The sequence below is a fragment of the Sceloporus undulatus genome, chromosome 1 (assembly GCF_019175285.1).
Source record: "Sceloporus undulatus isolate JIND9_A2432 ecotype Alabama chromosome 1, SceUnd_v1.1, whole genome shotgun sequence".
NCBI classification, from domain to species: Eukaryota; Metazoa; Chordata; class Lepidosauria; order Squamata; family Phrynosomatidae; genus Sceloporus; species Sceloporus undulatus.
Genome location: NC_056522.1, coordinates 109580724 through 109601064, shown reverse-complemented (window position 1 = coordinate 109601064; position 20341 = coordinate 109580724). Strand labels below are relative to the sequence as shown.

Below are 20341 nucleotides of genomic sequence, written 5' to 3'. Positions count from 1 at the left end.
GTTTATTCAGAGTGGGTTTGCCACTACCATCATCTAAACCTGAAAGAATATGACTTCCTCAACATCACCCAGTGGGTTTCAACGGCCAAGCCAGAATTCGAACCCTGGTCTTCAGAGTCAAAGTCCAACACTCAAACCACTACACCACACTTGATCTCTTTCAAAATATGACTCTGAAAAGAAAAGGAGGGAGAGACTTTTGGGCTTCAGCCAATCAAAACCCTAAAATAGGGACAAAATCCAAGGCCTAAGAAATCCAACAAGGTAGTAAAGAGGGTCCTTGTTATCTGCTGGGGTTTGGATCCAGGATCTCCCATGGATAATAAAATCTGTAGATGCTCATTTCCCATTAAATATAATGACATAGCAAATGGTGCCCCTTATATAAAATGGAAAATCAAGGTTTTCTATTTGGAATCTATACTCTTTTTTTAATATTTTCAAGCCGTGGATGTTTGAATCCATGGATAAAAAATCCATTGATCCAACTGTAATAGATCAAGCAAAATGTGACAGGAAAACAGATGGAAATACTCAGGATACACTACAGTGGGCCCTCGGTATCCACGGGGGGATCTGTTCTGGATCCTCCCGCGGTTGCCCAAATCAGTGGATGCTCAAGTCCCATTGACTTCAATGGTGGTATGGCTACACAGCTGCGTCACCATTGAAGACAATGGCACTTTGGAAGAGTTGCCTCTTCCTCCTCTTCTCCCATCACTTCTTTCTCTTCCCTTCTTGCCCTCCTCTTCCCTCCACCACCTTCACCTATTCCCCATTGCCATTTCCTCCTCTTCCTCGTCTTCCCCTTGCACCTCGCCTTCCTCTTCCTCCTCCTCCTGCCTTGTGCCTTGTCTTCTTCCCCCTCCTGCCGCACCTCGACTTCCTCTTCCTCCTACTGCACAGTGCCTTCCCCCTCCTCCTCTTCCTCCCGCCTTGCATCGCCCCTTTCTTCTCCTCCTCCTCTGCCCCCCCATGGGCTTGCCATCTGCAGATGCTCAAATCTACGGATGGCAAGTTTGTGGATAAGGAGGGCTCACTGTATTAAGACAGAAAAGACAAGCTAGTTCAATTAAAAAATGGCATGTATTAATTTATTAAAATCATTCCCCGCCTTTCTGTCATGGAATCTGTCTTGGTCAAACAATAGGCTTAGTCAAGTGATACAATTTAAAAAACTAGGACAGGAAGCTGACATTTTGACATTTACCAGGAACAGAAGAATTCTACAATTTTAAGAATGAACTTCACAAATTTCAATAGGTTAGAAAGGTGATGCTTAGGCAGGTCATGTAAGAGGATGGCGAATAAAACAAGAAAGAAGAAAAATAACATAATCTCCCCCCCCCCCCCCCCCCCCCTTTTTTTTTTTTCATTCTAGTGCATTAATTAAAATTTGGGAAGATCTAAAAAAAACCCTTCACATTTCTTAGAAAATAATCAGTACTGCATTTCTCTGCCGTACTAAACAACACTATTTAGACAAAGCTGAAAAACACTTCCAAAAAATTGGAGAATAGCATCACCCAGAGCAGTGATGGCAAACCTTTTAGAGACCGAGTGCCCAAACTCAATGACTTCCAGGGGACGGGACTTCTGGGGGCAAGTCACACAGTCTCAGCCTCAAATGATGACCATGGCAAAATTCCCCTCTGAAGAAATCTTGCCAAGAAAACCCCAGAATGGGTTAGCCTTAAGGTCATCATAAGCTGGAAAAGATTTGGAGGCAACAACAACAACAACAACTTCTGCACAGAGGACTACTAATAAACACTCTCTCAACCTCAGGGGAAGACCATGGCAAACCCACTACGGTCCCCCTGCCCCTACTGAAAGGGGGAAATAACCCACCATTAGGCAAAAACCCCATCATCCCGATGTGGACCAGCAGGACGTGCTTTGCCACCGGGACTCAGCTTTTCAGTGATGTGTTATTGGTAAGTGGCTCCTTCTTAGAGGAGTAAAATAAATATGGGCTCATAATTATCTCATGTTTGTCAAGTTACTTTGAAAACTTTATAGCCAGCTCCTGTGTTTGCTCAATTAGAAAGCAGTCTCACCAAGTTTAATGAGGTTCACTCTCAATTAGATGTACACAAGACTGCAGCTTCTGCATAATTATGATATAAAACTGTTCAGTATAACTAGATAGCTAAATTTATTGCCACTCATTTATTATTTACTACACTTCTTTTTTAAATAGCAAACAGGCAGAAACTTAGCTTTTACTGGTTATTATATTGTTAAACAATAAACCTTCTTTAAACAGCAAATAGCAACAAGAACAATATAAATACTACAAATCAGGTTGAAAAACTGCAAAACTAGAACAGCAATTTAAATCAAATTGGCCAATATAAGATTACTAAAGACAAATTGCTTATAGAAATAACTGACTGTGGCCCCATTCCCACTCACGCATTTCCCCTGGATGGAACTGGGCAGATCCGGATCTCCCCTCTCGAATCTCTCTGGAAATGAGTGCCCACTATCTTTTACCTTGATTGGGATAATTTACCCCTCTGAAGCTCACATTTGTGGTACCAGTTTAAAATGAAGGATCCTTTGCTGTCATTCAAATTCACTTCCGCTTTCGTCAAAGGTGACGTTTCCTACAGCCATTGGCCAATGGAATGGGTGCTTTCCCCCACCTTTAAAAAAAACTGGCAGCAGCGTACACATATTCTGTCAAATTTAAAAACCTCCAGGTATGTGTGCTGTGTGTATTTGGGTCATTACGTATTATGGCAACCCTAAAATGACCCCATCCTGGGGTTTTCTTGGCAAGATTGGTTCCGAGGAGAATTGCCATTGCCTTTCCTCTGAGGCTGAGAGAGTGTGACTACCCCAAAGTTATGGGTTTCCACAGCCTTCCAGTCTCCCCTTCGCTTCCAGCCCAATGCTACAGCCCTTGCCTCCCCCCCATGCCATGCCATCCTGTTCCCGTCACAACAACAACAACAACAACAACAACAACAACAACAATAATAATAATTCCTCGCCCCAGAACGCCATCTCTGCATTTTCTTGCTTTGTTTTCCCTCCTTGCAACCCCAGAATGCACACACATACATATGTTGCAAAATCATTCACATATTGTATCAATTTGCCAAACTGAAAGGGAAACATTTGTAACATTCACATTGTAGCATTCACATATTACACAAAATAATAATTATAATAAAAGCCTCTTGCAAAGTGAGGTGCCGTGCCGGCAGCAGGCAGAAAGGGAAATGTAGCACAAGCAGACACATCAAACTGTATGACCCTGTAGCAAAAAGCATTCGCATAGTCTGTCAAAAATAAAAACACCAAAAAAGGGAGAAAAAACTGCCTGTGAGAGAGAGGCTTGTTCTGTTCTCTGCCCTTCCTCTGACGTAATTCCCTCCCCTGAACTTGACCCTTCATCCTGCTCCCTCCTCCTCCTCCCCCCCCAATTCTGCCCTCATGGTTCCCTTCCTTCCTCCTCCTCCTCCCCAATGAAGGGGAGGCATGTTCCACCCTCTGCCCTCCCTCTGACCTAATCCCTCCCCTGAACTTGACCCGATCATGACCAGGGCAAAGTTCATATTTGCCAGACCCGGTTTTTTCTGAAAAGATCCAGCTTTCAAAAATCCCGCACCAAGAGGCATGGTGTGGAACGGGTGTGAACGGGTGTGGAAGCCTCGATTTTGCTTGTGGAAGAATCGGGGCCAATATGAACTTCCCATGATGAATCCGGTTTCTGAACCGGGGTAAAAGGTAGTCTGAATGGCCCCTGTATATATACTACCAAAATGCTATTTTATATGCACACTGTACTCACTGTTGTTTTTTTACTATGAGCGCACTGGGTTTTTTTATATAACATTTTTGGGGGTGTATATGTATATATTAAAGACATTTGGAAATTGGTCTATATTCATTTTTCCATTGTTGTGAACATATTAATTAAAATGCTCATAATAGAAAATGTCCACACAGTGTTGTTGGAGATACATTTTAAAAGTAAGTACTAGACATACGGGATTAGTCTATATTTACAACTGAAAATATTGCATTATTAACTTCAATAAACACTTTTTTAAAACTACTGCTTTGTCGCATCAACATCTCCAGTGCACAGGAGCAGCTTTGGAAGCCTGCCATTAAGGAAGGTGAAAATGATAGAAACTTAACATCTTTATTAACCTCTTAGTTTAACAAACTGCCACGATCCAGAAATGATACCAGATTACTTTAAGAGAATACAGAGAGCTTTAAAATGTCCCCTTCAAAATCATGAAATACTGCTTGAAATGTGAGGGTTACAACAAGATATTCATGTAAAATACAACACATGAAGAGAATCAGGGCACTACCCCAACTTGACTATAATGGGCAGAGGGAGATGATCTTTCATGATGCAGCCCAAAGTACTCTCAAGAAAAGGAAAGCCTTAAAATAATTCATTTCTGTCTTACAATTAGAAATACATGGGAATTTCCTCTCAAACTGAAGAAGGATGGGGAAAACTAGGACTGTGACAAAGAAACAACAATTAGTGAAGATCTTTAACATCCTGAAACTACAAGGCCCACATGGGCAACATGTCTTAAAGATAGATCCCCACGCGCAACATGAAACAATTTATGGAGAATAGCACTACACTCAAAACCTGCTTTAGAAGACCCACTTTCAATGAGTTGGAGCCAGTTATGTTACAGCTCAGAAAATTAAAGAAACTTACAGGTGCTTAGGGTAGAACTCACTCACTTTCTTCTCTAAGGCTGAATCTGCACTGCACAAATAATCCAGTTTAACACCATTTTAACTGCCATGGCTCAATGCTATGGAAATCTGGGAATTGTAGTATATTGTGACATCCGAGCTTTTGTCAAGGGCCAGACCCAGAGATTTCTAGGCAGAATACTCTCTAGACATTGCCCTATGATATTAAACGGATCTATTCTTAAAACCCAGAAAACCATGATTTGTCACCTTAGTTCGTATCTACTTTCGTATGAACCTTTTAAAAAACAAATTGCTGAAGAGACACAGAACTAGACAAACAGGTAAATTTTAAGGATATTTTAATGTGATATTTCTTTAACTGCATTTTAACTATTTTACTATTAAATTTTTTAAGATAATCTTATTTTTAGCTTTTGTGAGCCATCTTGGGTCCTGTGTCAGGAGAAAGGTAACACGTTAATAAAAAAATAAATTCAAAGTTCATAGAAATGTTACACCACTAACCAAGTACAGTTGCCATCACTAAAGAGTGGGAAGAAATTAGAAGGCGCTACTTAGCTATGGACACTGGCAGAATTTGGAGAAGGCACTGTTTTTCTACAACACCCAGAACCCCCCCCCCCATTATTTTTTCAACCAATGAATCAGAGCTATGCTTTATGATGGACTGGGTAGAAGGAGACCCATAAATAGCAAATGCTGACACCTCACACTCACAACTCATAATTCACCTTTGCTCCTGGCCAAGCTATTCACTTATACAGCCAATAAGCTGCAGGCAAAGAAAGATCTAATTAAAAGTAACTACTCCACCCATAACAATGCAAAACCACTTTAAAGCTAAGTAGGAACCATTTACGCATCACTGAAGATATATCCAAAAAACAATAGACTTGAGTATCAAATGTCAATATATTTTGTATTACTTTTTAAAATAACAACCCAGTGGAAGAGATTCTAGGCCAGTGATGAGGAACCTTTTAGAGACCGAGTACTCAAACTCAAAGGTGTTCCCCCACCCGGTGCCACCTGGTGCTGGGGGACAGGACTTCCACCTTTTGAGGGTGGGACTTCCGCCTTCCGGGGGGGAGACACTTCTAAGGGCAGGACTTCCCCAGAGATAGTTGAAGGCCCGAGATGGTGGGGTAAGCGAAGGAACAGGAATGCACCTGTTCCCCCTGCCCTCCCAGGCTTTTAACTGCCTCCCTGGAGACAGCTGAAGGACCAGGACAGCAGGGAAGAGGACACTCTTCCAGGCCTTCAGCTGCCTCTCTGGAAACAGCTGAAGGCCCACAAGAGTGAGGGAAGAGAAGGAACATGAGTAGACCTGTTCCTCCTCTTCCCTGCCCTCCACATGCCCTCAAAAGTGGCTTCACATGCCATCTGTGGCATGCATGCCATAGGTTCGCCATCATGGTTCTAGGCCAATCACTCTCAAATCCTTTGGGGGATTTGACTAAAAATGAATCACAATAAATCTTCCACTTTTATACAACTTCATTGACTTCATTCTGTCCAAATAGAAAAAACATACAAAATGAAGAATCAAAGGATTAAGAGAGCATTCTACCTTTTTATAACAGAATTTCTCAGCTCAACACTGTACATAAAAAATGGATACTGACCACAACATCAAATTTCAAGCTTAGGGGTTTTAAAGAGAAGCATCATTCTTTGAACTAAGCAGATTCCATCTTTGTGTCATCAGTTTTTATACTAATGACTAATTTACTCATTTCTTTATCAAATTAGAAAGCAGAATTCTATCATTCAGGCCACCTTGTAAGCAGCTGGTGCGGACAGTGGAGGTTTGATCCACTTCCGGAAAATGCAGGTTCCAGCCACTTTTCCTGCCCATCCGTTCTACCCATCAGTTAGTCTCAAAGGTGCAACAAGATCCCTTTGCATTATGAACAGGGTTTACTCATCAGTGTTTACTCATCACTGCTAAAATATTGTTGGGGGGGGTTAATTTGCAACATTTTTGTCACTTTTTGTATGTTTTTTGCTGCATTGTTCTTTTTTAAATTGTAAGCTGCTTGCTTGAGAGAAAGGTAGGATACTACTATTACTACTGCTGCTACTACTGTTACTAATAATAATAATAGTAGACCCAGCCACAGCAGCCGCTTGGAAATCAGTAACACAGGAGAAGATAAATCTGGCACCAGAATTACTGAAAGAAACCTGAGTCTTCAGACAGAAGATTTCCCACTTTTCTACTTATTTTGTATGTATTACAGTGTGTTCTTTGTTTTATGGGGGCAGCATTTTTAAGAAATAAAAACCTTGATTCTGCTGGAATCTATCTTGCTGGACATAGTAATAATTATCTAAGTAGGATTCTGTCAGATGTCTAAATATTGTATTTCCTTTCTCCCACAATCTAGTAATTGTAAAATTGCTTTGTGGAGACAAAAAGCAGTAAGAAATATATAGCTACTAGTCCTTTTTTGCATTTGCTATTATCTTGAATAGGAATCCCAGTTACAAGATTTATTCGAGGGGGTTGCCTTTAAGGCTGAGAGAGCGTGACTTGTCCAAGGTCATCTAACAGGCTTCCATGGATGAATGGGGGTTTGAACATTGGTCTCCAGAGTCATAAAAGAGTCAGTGTGCATGACTACTGGGTTTCCATGACTGAACAGGGATTTGAACCATGGTCCTCAGCATTGTAGCCTGGTGCGCAAGCAAGTACATCACAACTGCAAAGATATATTTAAAATAATCAGTTTCTTCAACAGCTGAATTTTACTCAAGATAATAGCAAATGCAAAAAGTACTAGTAGCTACATATTCCTTACTGCTTTCAGTCTCCACAAAGCAATTTTACAATTATATGTAAGAGATGACACTGGATTGTAGGAAAAAGGAAATACAATATTTAGATATCTGACAGAATCCCACTTAGGGTTTGATTCCCCACCGTGAAGCCCACTGGATGAACTTGGGCAATTCACACTCTCTCAGCCTTAAAAGCAAATCCCCTCTGACTATCCCATGGTAGGGTTGTTTTAAGGTCACTATAAGTTAGAAATGATCTGAAGGCACACAACAAGATGTTTGTTGATACCCGCCTCAATCCAATACAGGGAGAGGCAGGATACAAATTATTATTATTATTATTATTATTATTATTATTATTATTATTATTATTCATGCTGTACGTCTACCCTAAATGGCTACTACTGATACTCTGATTGGCCATACAGTCACACCTGCGATCCTCCACCAGTACAGGGCATCGGAGCATCAGTGTGCCCAGTAAAACACTGGTAAAACACAATAATGCCCCCCCCACACACCCTTCACCCCATGCCCCCTCTTGGACCGTGTGGTTTGTGTATGTTGTATTTGTATCCATTTAAGGTGTCACACTTGCACTTTTTTGCATTGCCACCCTGACTGCTCAGGTACACTGGCTCGGTCCTTTTTAAATGCGCACTTGCACCAGTGCATTTATATGCAGCTTTAGGATTAGGGTTAGGATGGATCGCTCCTTCTGAAATGCAGGGATGAAGGTGCACATTTTCCGTGCTAAGTCGTAATATTCTGAGTTCTTTTTGCTTCGGTTTTTAGTCCCAGAGTGAGGCTTTAATGTTTTCTGCCCGCTTTGGAGAGTGTATCATTCTAAACCCTTTCATAATTATCTTGGAATAAAGTTGTATTCTTATACATTAGTATTAAACCTAAATATTTCACTTTCTTCACAACTTGCAGGCCAGATGGTTTCCCTAATTTTACTTCCACTTCTTCCTACAGATTCTTTTTCAGCATTTCCGGGGTGAAGCAGACCAGTAATAAGGAGTGGCCAGAGGCAGAGCAAGAACCATGGCGACTAGATGGCCCACTCCTGAAGTCAGCCATTGTTGTGGTCCTGAATAGGCCGTTGGCAGGAGCAGATTTTTGTCACGATTTTTTGGGCTGGATCCTGTGGCCTTTGGTCACTTCAGGGGTGTGAGTCATGTAAACACTACATCTCCAAAGTGGCTAGAAGCTGCTTTATTCAGCCTGTCTCTTTTGTTTTAAATCCTGCTCCTCTTCCCAATTCTTCCTGCAAATAATTCTTTGATGCTTTCTAAAGGTCTTTAATTGCTATCAGTAGATCATCTGCAAACACTCTCATTTTAAAACATTCCTTGTTCACCATCTGTCCTTTAATATTCTCTTCTTTTCTAACTGCTTTCATTAAAAATTTCTAGTGTTAAAATAAATAATAAAGGGGAGAACAGAAAATCTTGTCTGGTACATTTTTTATTTTGCTAATGTTTGTTAATACACCACTAACCAAGATTCTTGATCACTGCAACTTGTCAATCCTCTTTATCCAGGTGACACTGTTGCTCATGAACTCCATCTTCTCCAAAATTGCAAAAATAAAGTCCCAGTTTAAGTTGTCAAATGCCTTTTCAGCATCTATGAAGACTGTAGCTGCCATCTTCTCATGCTTATCCAGATATTCTAATGTAGCTAAAACATATCTCAAATTATTTCTTAATTATCTCTTAAATGTCTGTTTGATCTTCATGAACATATTTTTGTAAACTCATGTTAATTCTTTCTGCCAGAATCAAAGCAAAGTTTTTCTAATTGTTATATAATAAGAATATTAGTCTATAGTTATTAGGTCTGGTAATGTCTTGGCCTTAATTTTGGTATGAGAGGGCTCCAGAATGTGAATAATTTCTGCATAGGCAAGCATAACTCTTCTTCCAATTTCTTGTATTAAACTGCTGGAAAATCAACCAATCTTGGAAATTTGTTCCGTATAGCTGTCTTAGGGGCTGAATAGATGGGTCAGGGTAGTCCAGGTTGACCCCATGCTATCCTGACCCCGGTGCTTACCTGGTTCAGTGAGGGACGATTGAGTCTTCACACATGTACAGGACCCACAACTAGTGCATGCTCCTTATCTTGCCACACTGTTGCTTTAATTCAGAAGCACCCATGTCACCATGTCTGATGTGGAAATGGGAGTGCCTCGCCATGTGAATTTGTTTCTTCTTGTATAAATCAACATAATAACTGTGGAATATGTTCAAGAACTTCACATTATCAACAATCCTTTCATCATTCTCATATATTCCTGCAGTCATTTTTTTCATTCTTTCCTTAATTTATAAACTGACCATTTTCCAGGTTTATTAAAAAACTCAAATTTCTCATGTTTCACCAGTTTCAACTTCCTCTCTATTTCAATCACTGAAGTTTGTGATTATAACATCTTAATTTCCCTGATAATTACTGGATTATTTAGTATCTTTTAACCTTCTTCTTCTGGATTTCTTTCATAATCTTTTGTTTCTGTTCTTGTCTCTTCTTTATTTCTAAACTCTACTGTATGAAGTATCATCTCATTACAGCTTAACTAGACTCCCAAACTAGGTTCCCTTGTCCAAATTGTCTTCAAAATACTCTTCAGGGTTCTTTTTAGCCTTTTCAACCATCCTCTCATTTTGTAGCAAGGACCTATCGAATCTCCAATTAAAAAAGGTTCCAGTTAAAAGAGGAAATGAAAAATGTTTCCTGGAAGCCGCTCCTGTGATGCAATTTTTAAGTTTATTCAAAATGCAATCTATGTCTCTTTCCAGATTTTCTTTTTCTCTCTCTAAGAAGTTTGCTAACCCTATTACCATCACTTTATGTATATTCTCATTAGTCATCCGATCCAGCCCTAGATTTTGAAATTTAGTTTCCTTCTTTCTTCTGCCAATGAATCTAAAATTTGTTCATGTTCTTTATCCAATTTTTGGGCAGTCTTTTCCATCTTCAAAGTTTTCTCTTCCAATGACTGTACCTTCTGAGTTATTATTTTCATCTCTGAAGTCATCTGAGTTAAGGATTGTTCTACCAATTTCAGTTCCATCTTCAATTCGTTCTTAATATTGATTTTAATGTCCACACCCATTTGTGTTGTATGGCTTTTCATCACACAGAAGTATATCACACGGAGCTTTTGGGTGGTTTTGTAGCTCAGTTCCAGCTCACTTCCGAAGTGATTGCACTTCCAATGATCTGGTTTCACCTCATAAAGGGATTGTGTTATCAGACACCATTGATTTCTATGGGAGCCCCTTGCGAATTGCTTCAGCAGTGTTTCTGAAGTCACCCCTCATTTTGGTTAAAACGGAAAAAAAGTGGCTTCAGAGAATTCGCTTCCTGGCTGCCTTCAATTGCACTGCAATTTGTTCTAGTGTGGAATAGCACTCTGATGCCACCCCCCTTGGCACTTGCATCCTGCTCCGTCATTCCCCTCCTCCTCCTTCATGCCATCTCCTCCTCTCTGCCAACCAGCCAATCCCATCATCCCCTGCATCCCCTGCGTCCCCCTAGACCCCGATCTGCTTCCCTCCTTCAGCCTCCCACCAATCCCAACATCCTTGCCTTCTCCTAGGCCCCCACCTACTCCCCTCCTTCCACCACTCCCATCATCCCCTGCATCCTCTGCATCCTCCTAGACCTCGATCTGCTCCATTCCTTCAGCCTCCCACCAATGCCATCATCCATGCCTTCTCCTAGACCCCCTCTGCCACCTAACCCATCATCCCTGCTGCTCCTGCATCCTGATCCTGGCCCCAGCAACCCCCAACCACCTATCCCATCATCCCCTGACTGCTCCTGCATCCTGATCCTGGCCCCAGCAACCCCCATCCACCTATCCCATCATCCCCTGCCTTCTCCTAGACCCTGATGAAGGATGACAGCTAAGGAGAGGGCAGGGAAGGAGGGCAGCGTCCAGAGCCCCACTGAGCATGTGCAAGGGGGCCAATTCAAATCACTGAGCCCTCAAAGTATGCTCTGGTGTGGTAATACAATGTGCACTCACTCCCCTTTGCTTGAGTCCGCATCACGTGACTTGCTTGGAATCGAGCTGACTTCTCTTTTCCCTCACTTCGGAAGGACAACAGAAAGGCAACCAGGTGTGGAAAAACATGACATTTTAACCTCAATCCGAATTGCTAGAGAGGAGTGACTCTGGATCTGGTGTGGAAAAACATCACGCTTTGCATTGCTAGGAGTGACCGCAGATCTGAGCTGCAACCCCCCCCCCATGTGTGATAAGGTCCTTAAATCTCTTCCAGTATATTCTATTAGGATCCATAATTTTTCAAGGCTTGTCTATAGATCTTCTTCTCTTTTCCTTCTTTCTTCTTCTTCTTCTTCTCTCTCTCTTTCTATTGCATTAACTCTGGTAGTCATAATTCAGAAATCCAAAAAAATTCAAAAGTCCCACATAAAAAAATTCAAAACTTTAAGGGGTCATGGAGAAAGAGAGAAGGGATAAAAATAAATTAAATTTAGAAATACAAAACAGTAAGTTAAAATAAAAATCAGTACTCTAGAAAGATGAGGAAATAAAGCAAGTCAAAAAGAAAAAAGATATATAGAGATATAATCTAAAAAAATATCAAAATGCAAAGGAAAAAAAAAAAGAAATTCCTTCAAGTTTTAAAAATGCCTAAAGGATTCAAGCCCTGCCAAGTCCACTAACAGCCACTCTTTACTATTAACCCACTGTTTTTAACTTAACAAGAGATGCAACATGCTTTGGTAGCAATGACAGAAGTGACAATAAACTAAAAGAAAATGTTGAAATGAAGATTTTCACTTACCCAAATACTTACTCCTCCTTCTCCAGTCTTCAGGTTAGAGAAGGAGAATCTCAAGGCAAGAGTACTGCTTTGTAAAGTGTGTGTGTCTTTATACATTTTCCCTGTTTATTAGACATAGTTTTTTTTCCTCTGGACAGCTGTGGCTGGTGCTTAAGCTACAGTATCATGCTTAATGACCATGAGCTGCCCCATGTAACATCAACCTTTATAGCACAGAATCAAAGATTCACAGAGGTAGGAGACACCCTTAAGGGACATCTCATCCACCTCACTGCCACTGCAGAAATCCACTGCTAAAGTACCCAGGAGACATAGGACTCCAACCCCTATTTAAGAAATCCAATAAAAGGAGGTTTCTGCCTTGAAATTAAGCAACCCTGACTTCTAGCATTTTTTTTTTCAAATGTAAAGAGAGAATCTAATGAAGGTCTGTTTCTAAGACAAGACATGCAATAGAGTTTATCTGTCAGTAGTCCCTATCAAATCTTTTGCTCAACGGGGCATAATAAACAAAGTCATTCACACACAGAAAAGATACTGAAAATGAATACATTCGGCATTGCTGTGCTTCCACAATAAGCACAATGAAAATGATATAACAGCTACCAAATTGCAAGGCAATCATGAAGAAGATTGAAGACTGGTTAATGAAATTGAGAGAAATGATGGATTTAAGACATATTAACCTCCTTGTTAAGAGATCAAGAAAGAAACAAAACAGAAGAAGACTGGAAACTAATAAGAAAGCATTGGATCAGATCTTGAAAATTTAAGATGAATTAAATTGGCCAAGAGTCTCTACAATGAATTTTTTTTATTACTATTAAAAAGATACAATACAGTTTTTGGGATATAAAAAAGAAATATAAAAGGAGAATAATTGGAAAATATTGGAATGATTTTTATTTTTTACTATTAGAAAAATGAAGAAAACAACAGTAGGGGAATCAAGAATAAAGGAATATACAGTTGGCAAAGGAAGTTACGTAATTCATGTTTTGCATGAGTAATCTAAATGGTGTTATTATTACTATTATTTTAGGTTCTATGATTAAACACTATCCTAAATAGTATTATTTTTTAAAGTAATATATGAATAGAATGTACTGAATAGCTAAAATGAAGGATTGAAAATGCTGCTTAGTTTAAAATTATAATAATTAATTGAGTGTTGTTGTTTTATATATGAACTATGTTGGCTATGTTGTATATTTTAATTTTTAAAATGAAATAAAGAATATTTTTTTTAAAATTGCAAGGCAATTTGAAAAACACTATGGTGTCACCGGTAACCCTAACCCCATATAATGTACAGTATATATAGAGCAGTCACCATTTTTCTATTCTTCACAACAATACTCTTTGCTTTCATACAGAGTTGGCAATTGACCAATAATAATTTTGCCTCTTTATGAAGAACAGAATGCTCAAATAATTTCCAATGGGGATCTAATGGGGGGAAAATTACAATTGTAAAAGGCATGTGTTAGGGTTTCCTCCTTTCCCCTTTATCCTAGCTTTAGAAGGGCTATTAAGGAAAAAGGAAAAAAGGAAATAAAGGTTTTTTTAAGTAAATAAATGTGGCAAGGAAAGTGATATATAAAATCTGAGCTAAATAGGAACAAATAATATCAAAATGCCACTTTATCACCACCTGACGCGCTTTCACTTAAAGCCCTATGGAAAAAAAGGAACGTGGTTAAAATATAGAGAGCTGCTGAACTCAAAAGGAGAGCATGCCAACTTAATACTAGGTAAGAATTAATCAACGATTAAAATTCAATGGTTTTATAAATACAAATTACTGAAAGATTCAAAATTAATACAGTTAAGGAAAGATTTGATTTTAAAAAGAACAAGTTTGAAAATCATCTATTAAAAGGAGAAAAACATCTGATTAGAAATATGTATAAAATGCTGTTGAATACAATGAGTTAATTAAAGACTGCATGGAGAAATGGGCCATAGAAACAGGCCATAGTATAGATCTGGACAACTGTGGAAAACTTTGCAGAAGCAACAATATCAATATGAGATATTATGACTTGAAATAAAACTTTTGGAAAATGATATATAGCTGGTATCTCTTCCTGGATAAACTTTCTAAGATTCATAAGGACACCAACAATATCTGTTGGAAATGTGGTAAAGAGATTGGAATGTATCCTTGTTTCTTATACAAGTATGAACAGCTCTTCAATACAACAGTGGGATGTTTCAAAATCCTCTGCAATTGCACGAAAGCTAACACCATCTTATAGTACAGGGTTCACCAGTTTGACATAGCTGAAAATGCCATTGCTGCGGCCTCAGCAAGGAGGGGGGGGGGGGAATAAAATATTATGGAAACATATTATTAGAAAAATGAAGAAAACAACAGTAGGGGAATCAAGAATAAAGGAATATACAGTTGGCAAAGGAAGTTAATTCATATTTTGCATGAGTAATCTAAATGGTGTTGTTATTACTATTATTTTAGGTTCTATGATTAAATACTATCCTAAATAGTATTATTTTTTAAAGCAATATATGAATAGAATGTACTGAATAGCTAAAATGAAAAAATATATACTTGAGAGGCATGAGGGAGTTAGAAACAAAGATGTAAAGTGGCACTATAAAAGCTAGTAAACAGCAGCAACATTTGCAGGAATTCTAGAAAGACAGCCTTGTTCACCTGTTACACAGCAAACACAAGGACAGTATTGTGGCGTGACCTTGGGCAAGTCACACTCTCTCAACCTCAGAAGATCACAATGGCAACCCCCCTCTGAAAAAATCTTCCAAGAAAACCCTATGAGATAAGTTTACCTTAGGGTCACCATAAGACAGAAACAGCCTGAAGGCACCCAAAACAAGATTAACAAATAGTATCAAGGCATACATTTATGTGGAAACTTCATCTTGTTGTGATTCAAAATAAAATCAAAAATGAAATCATTGGGACATCAATAATTTAAAAATTGGCCTAAAGGACAATTATCTGATAAGACAAAATTTTAGACATAATAAAATTTAATTGCTCCTTAAACATTTTTTTAAAATGCCACCTTTAACAGAGTTTCTGGATTATGACTTTAAAAATCCCTTGTGGTTAATTACAAGGGAGGCTGACATCTAGCAATCTAAGATGCTTCTTCAGCAAGCACCTAACTACAAATGTAATGCCACCACAAAAGATTTCACAATCATTTTCTAGCCCAACCCAAGAGAGGAATTCCTTTTAAAAAATCATGAACTACCACATTAAAACACAGCATGATCCTAAAGGCAAGGTTGTTTTTTTTTTTACAAAATCAAAGTAATTTTAAAAATACTTTTATTTAAGTAGAAAGCAAATACCCTAAGACCACCAGATCACGTCTTACCTTGGAAGCTAAGCAGAGCCTGCCCTGATTAGTACTCAGATGGGAGACCACCAATGAACACCAGTGCTATAGGCCATACTTCAGAGGAAGGAACTGGCAAAAATCACCTCTCAATAGTCCTTGCCTATGAAAATCCTATGAAATGCATGGGATCACTATAAGTCAATAGGCAACTTGAAGACACATATACACACAAAGAAGGCAAATCTTCTTACATTTACTATAAGCAACAAGATGCTTCATACAATAAACTGCTATTACCAACTCAAAAATTACTGCTATTGCCCCTGCCTCCCCAGTCTGGTTCCTCTCACATCTGTTGCATTAAAACTCCATAATAGGAATTGTACTCAATACAGCTGGAAGACACCAGAATATAGACATTGGCTCGAAACAGATGGGCCAAACAGAACGGCTTCTGGACACTTCAGGGACGTCATATTTAAACAACTCGCACACACACCCGCCATTGCCAGAAGACGGCCCAAAGCTGCAAGCAAAAAGAGTGGATTAAAACTGTTCTTGCCAACAGCCCGTTTGGGACTGCCACCACAGCCCACTTCCAAAGGGAGCCATTTGGTTGCCATAGTCCCAGAGCAATTGTGGCAAGAGTGACTTCTGGCCGTTCTTTTTGGCCCATCTGCTTCTCCCCACTGCACTGGTTTTAGTTCAATACAACTGATGAGGTGGGCGGAGGATACATCTCTGAGAAGTAAACAATCTTGGTAAGAAAGTTTGAGTATGTAATCTATGCTCAGAGACATGTAAACTCTATTGAACACATATGCCAGTTTGCATAAAATAGGAGAGAGAAAGTCTCACTGATTGTGAAAAAAACCGCAGTGTGAGCCAGGCTGTATATGGGGACAGCCATTTCTGCAGAAGCACTTCCAGAAAACACTGGCATTACACTAGTCTGTACTTTTCTTAATGTATAGCCAGATTTGTATGCAGAGCTCTCCACATAACCCTTTACATGACAGAGGGAGAAAAAATAATAGCTGCTTATCACATATATGCTAGTCTATCTCAACTTATTTTCCTGACTGGCAAAGCAAGAAAGTTTAACATTTATCTACGTTCAGGTATCCAGAGTCAGAGTAGAACACAAAGAGTAACATTTCCACCAAGAGGAAGCAGAAAGGAAAATGTTAACAAAACAAAGTTTGAAGGTAGATTGTAGGTAGGTGGGAATGGGCTCTGGATGTGAGGCAACATCATGGCTATTAAGATTCTATATAGATTAGTCAATGATATTCATGACGTGTGATAGCAGCCTGCAAGTATAAGCTACAAGTAGTTTTCAATTTTCAAAGCTGGTAGATTTGTCTAACTACTCCAGATGTTTCTATTAGGCTGAATACCAGGAACTGCTACCACTTAGGAGCTTGCATATCCAAGAGACTACAATGCCTTCTCAGACCATAATTCACTGTTAGCACTAACTGAGGGAGATCAAATTTTGCAGGTTGTCTCAGCAGCCTAGAAAGACACCAAGATTAAATATGGGAAGTTGGCTCAACAATAAAAAGTGTACTGTATTTAATAAATACAACCAATAGGATTTCAGAATCATAAAACTACAAGCAGTCCATTGATCTGATGAGACACTCATCAATTCCAACACCAATTTTAAAGTTAGTTCCTGGTTTTTAATGCAGCATTTACGTATTCAGTCTCCTACAAAAGTTGATTAATGTAGGATGTATGACACACAGAAACCCTTGACGTGGGCAAGATTCCCATGTCTACTTCCTCACATTTGAATTAGTTACTACATGTGTCTGTCCATTCAGTGCAATGTTAGGATGTCAACAACATTCTCAGCAAACCATGAATGATGGCATGCCAATATTACAAGGGTACTGGGCAGCACATAGTTCAAGTGCATTTAAATACCACTCTGCAGGAATGAAAAGCCTGTACAGTATATTCTTTCAATGTGGTTAATTTCACTGGTGAATAAGATCTAAGACTAACTACTAAAGAAATGGAACATAACAAAAAGAAATACAACTGGCTATGCCACCACTTAATAGAAGGGGAATACTACTTAAAATATCAAGAATGTTTTTCTAACTATCCAATAAAAGTTAACAGTTCAGAACGCAATCTTTTTCTAGTTTGGAGACAGCTTAAATGGCACAAAGTGTTTCATAAGTAACAGTGTGATATAAAATGATTTGTTTCACTATTTATTCTATCTTTAAAATATAAGAAGTCAATCAATAGGTACCAAATTATGAAAATGTGCCAAGTACTATGTGCATTCACCCTTTTAAGATAGAAGGCAGATGAAACCTCACTTCCCACTCCACACAAAGCTTGTCTGCAGAAGATTAAGAAGGATATTGAAACATTTTATCTGAATGGCTAGCAGGGATTTTAGCTGTAGCCATACCTTGATACCATGGTGACTGGCAAAGTATAAATATGCATCACTGGTAGGTTTCTATGGAGTTTTAGCTGGCAACACTCCTAGAACCCATGAAAAACATTCCCACAATAAAAACTTTGTCACAGATTTTTCTATTCAGATATGAGCAACATTCTTCTCCTAGCACCAAGAAGGGGAGTCTCTTTCCAAAAATATTTAAATGAAGTATCTAAAAACTGCATATAGTAATCTATGTATCATAACTCAAATACAATGAAATGTACGTACTGTATACAAAAAGCAATGACAGCAAACCAGAAATGATTCAGGCAAAATTGTATTTCATTCACCTCTGAAAATTGGTGACAAACAGCTAAAAATCAAACCACAAGTCTCTTCCATACTCAGCCAATTTTCCCTGGTTTTAGCAACTTAAAATTTTCCACTGTTGTTTACCACTCTGTAATTTTTCAGGGGTGGCTGTCAGTTTGTGGATGTCTGTTTGAAGCAGCTGACAGTCCCACTCCTTGGGCCCAGGGTACTTGGAGGACCGCCTCTCCCCATACATTCCGCCCCGCACACTCAGATCTGTTGGGAAGCAATTGTTACGAGTCCCAGAGGTAAAATATTCTACCACCACTCAGAGGGCCTTTTCTACCTCGGCCCCCAATCTCTGGAACTCGCTTCCGGCGGCCACCTCCCTGGACCAGTTTAAAAAGGGGCTTAAAACTTTTCTGTTCCAGCGGGCCTACCCCTAACATTCCAATGTAACCCCCTTCTCTCTCCTCATTGTTTTTGTAAATCTGTGCTAGTTGGATAATTCTTACCTGTATTTAATAGTTCTTATATTTTGTAATTCTTGTATTTTTAATTTTATTGTTTATTGATTTTATTGTGCTTCTCGCTGTTGTAACCCGCCTTGATCCCAGGAAAGGCGGGCTAAAAATAAAGTTTTTATTTATTATTTATTATTTCTGTGACAATCTCTGGTGTGACAGACAGACACAGGACTCCTTTAGCAATTCCTCCTCATGCTGAAGATAATTTACGTGAAGAAGGGAGGAGATATCAAGTCAGCTGCCTCCTGATTGACAGGGAAACAGACCTCCGTCAATTGCAGTGGCTGCTTCATGGCAAGTAGAGACTGGGGAACTTTCACAGTTCCTATGTAGCCCCTAAACTAGAGACTACATAGGGACCATGAACAGTGACCAGTATGTAACCCTAGGTTACGCATTCCTAATTGCCACAGGATTCCACTCAGTTTTCATTCCCTCCATGAAATAGTTTTCAATCCATCCCTTAAACTAGTTCTGCAAAAACTGAATATTCCAGTAATTTATCTCCTACAAAATTAAATCTACATATGTTGTTCAAAGAAATTTATAAGTACTATCCTAGGTCTACCCTAAAATTAAACTCATAGTTGTTGTTTTTCCAGGCAGCCAAATCTGTTGAAAGCATTTATTGAAACCTTATTGGTTCTACTTATTCCTGGTTAGAAAGAATACTGGTAATGGGCAAATGCCTCTGTATTATTAACATCTTCCCTATGGGATTAAACCTAATCTCTTGCTCCTATTCACACAAATTCCTAAGGACTGGTAGTATCATTCAACAAGCCCATATAACAGAGATTTCAAAGATAAAACCCTTTCATATGGAACAATGTACTTACAAAGGCATATCCCTTTGCAATCTCTACGGCCATCTGAAAGCAACTTCCTCATGATTGTCTGTGTGGGAGGGATTAATACCAAGGGGGTAGAAAAAAATGCTTTCAGTAATGGCTGTTAAACTCCCCTTGATCTGATTAAAAATCCAACATTTTTCCTGAAATCTGAAAAGGGCAGGATTTTTTTTCCTCCTTCCTGGAAAGTGCAGAAAAGAACTATGGAGGAAGCCTGATCCTTTTTATTACCAGCTCCTCTGCTAAACCCTCAAGAAGAGAAAGTAATTAGTATCAAGGAAGCAAAAGAGGCCTCCTTGCATACCTTGTGCTTTTACTGGTAAAGAAGTTCATGAAATCTCTCAAGGACAAAACTGAGAACAAGCAAGTGCAATATCAGAGGAAAAGGCAAACCCCCATAATTATCTCAAACTAGATTCACAACCTGGAGAGACTGTAATGGAGAGAGACTCTCTGTTCCAAATTGAATTATTACAGGTTTTTAGTAGTCACAACTACATATCAGAGTTGTAAAAGGAACAAGTATTATAAGATGCCTTATACTGAATCAGACTGTAGCTTCATCTAGCCCAGTACCATC

At 39.1% G+C, this 20341-nt stretch overlaps 1 protein-coding gene across 4 annotated transcripts in view; it reads right to left on the bottom strand.

The window, feature by feature from the left end:
• Window positions 1-20341, bottom strand: part of CDK19 (cyclin dependent kinase 19) — a 132832-nt gene that overhangs the window by 91518 nt on the left and 20973 nt on the right. The gene's annotated exons all lie outside the window — the stretch shown is intronic.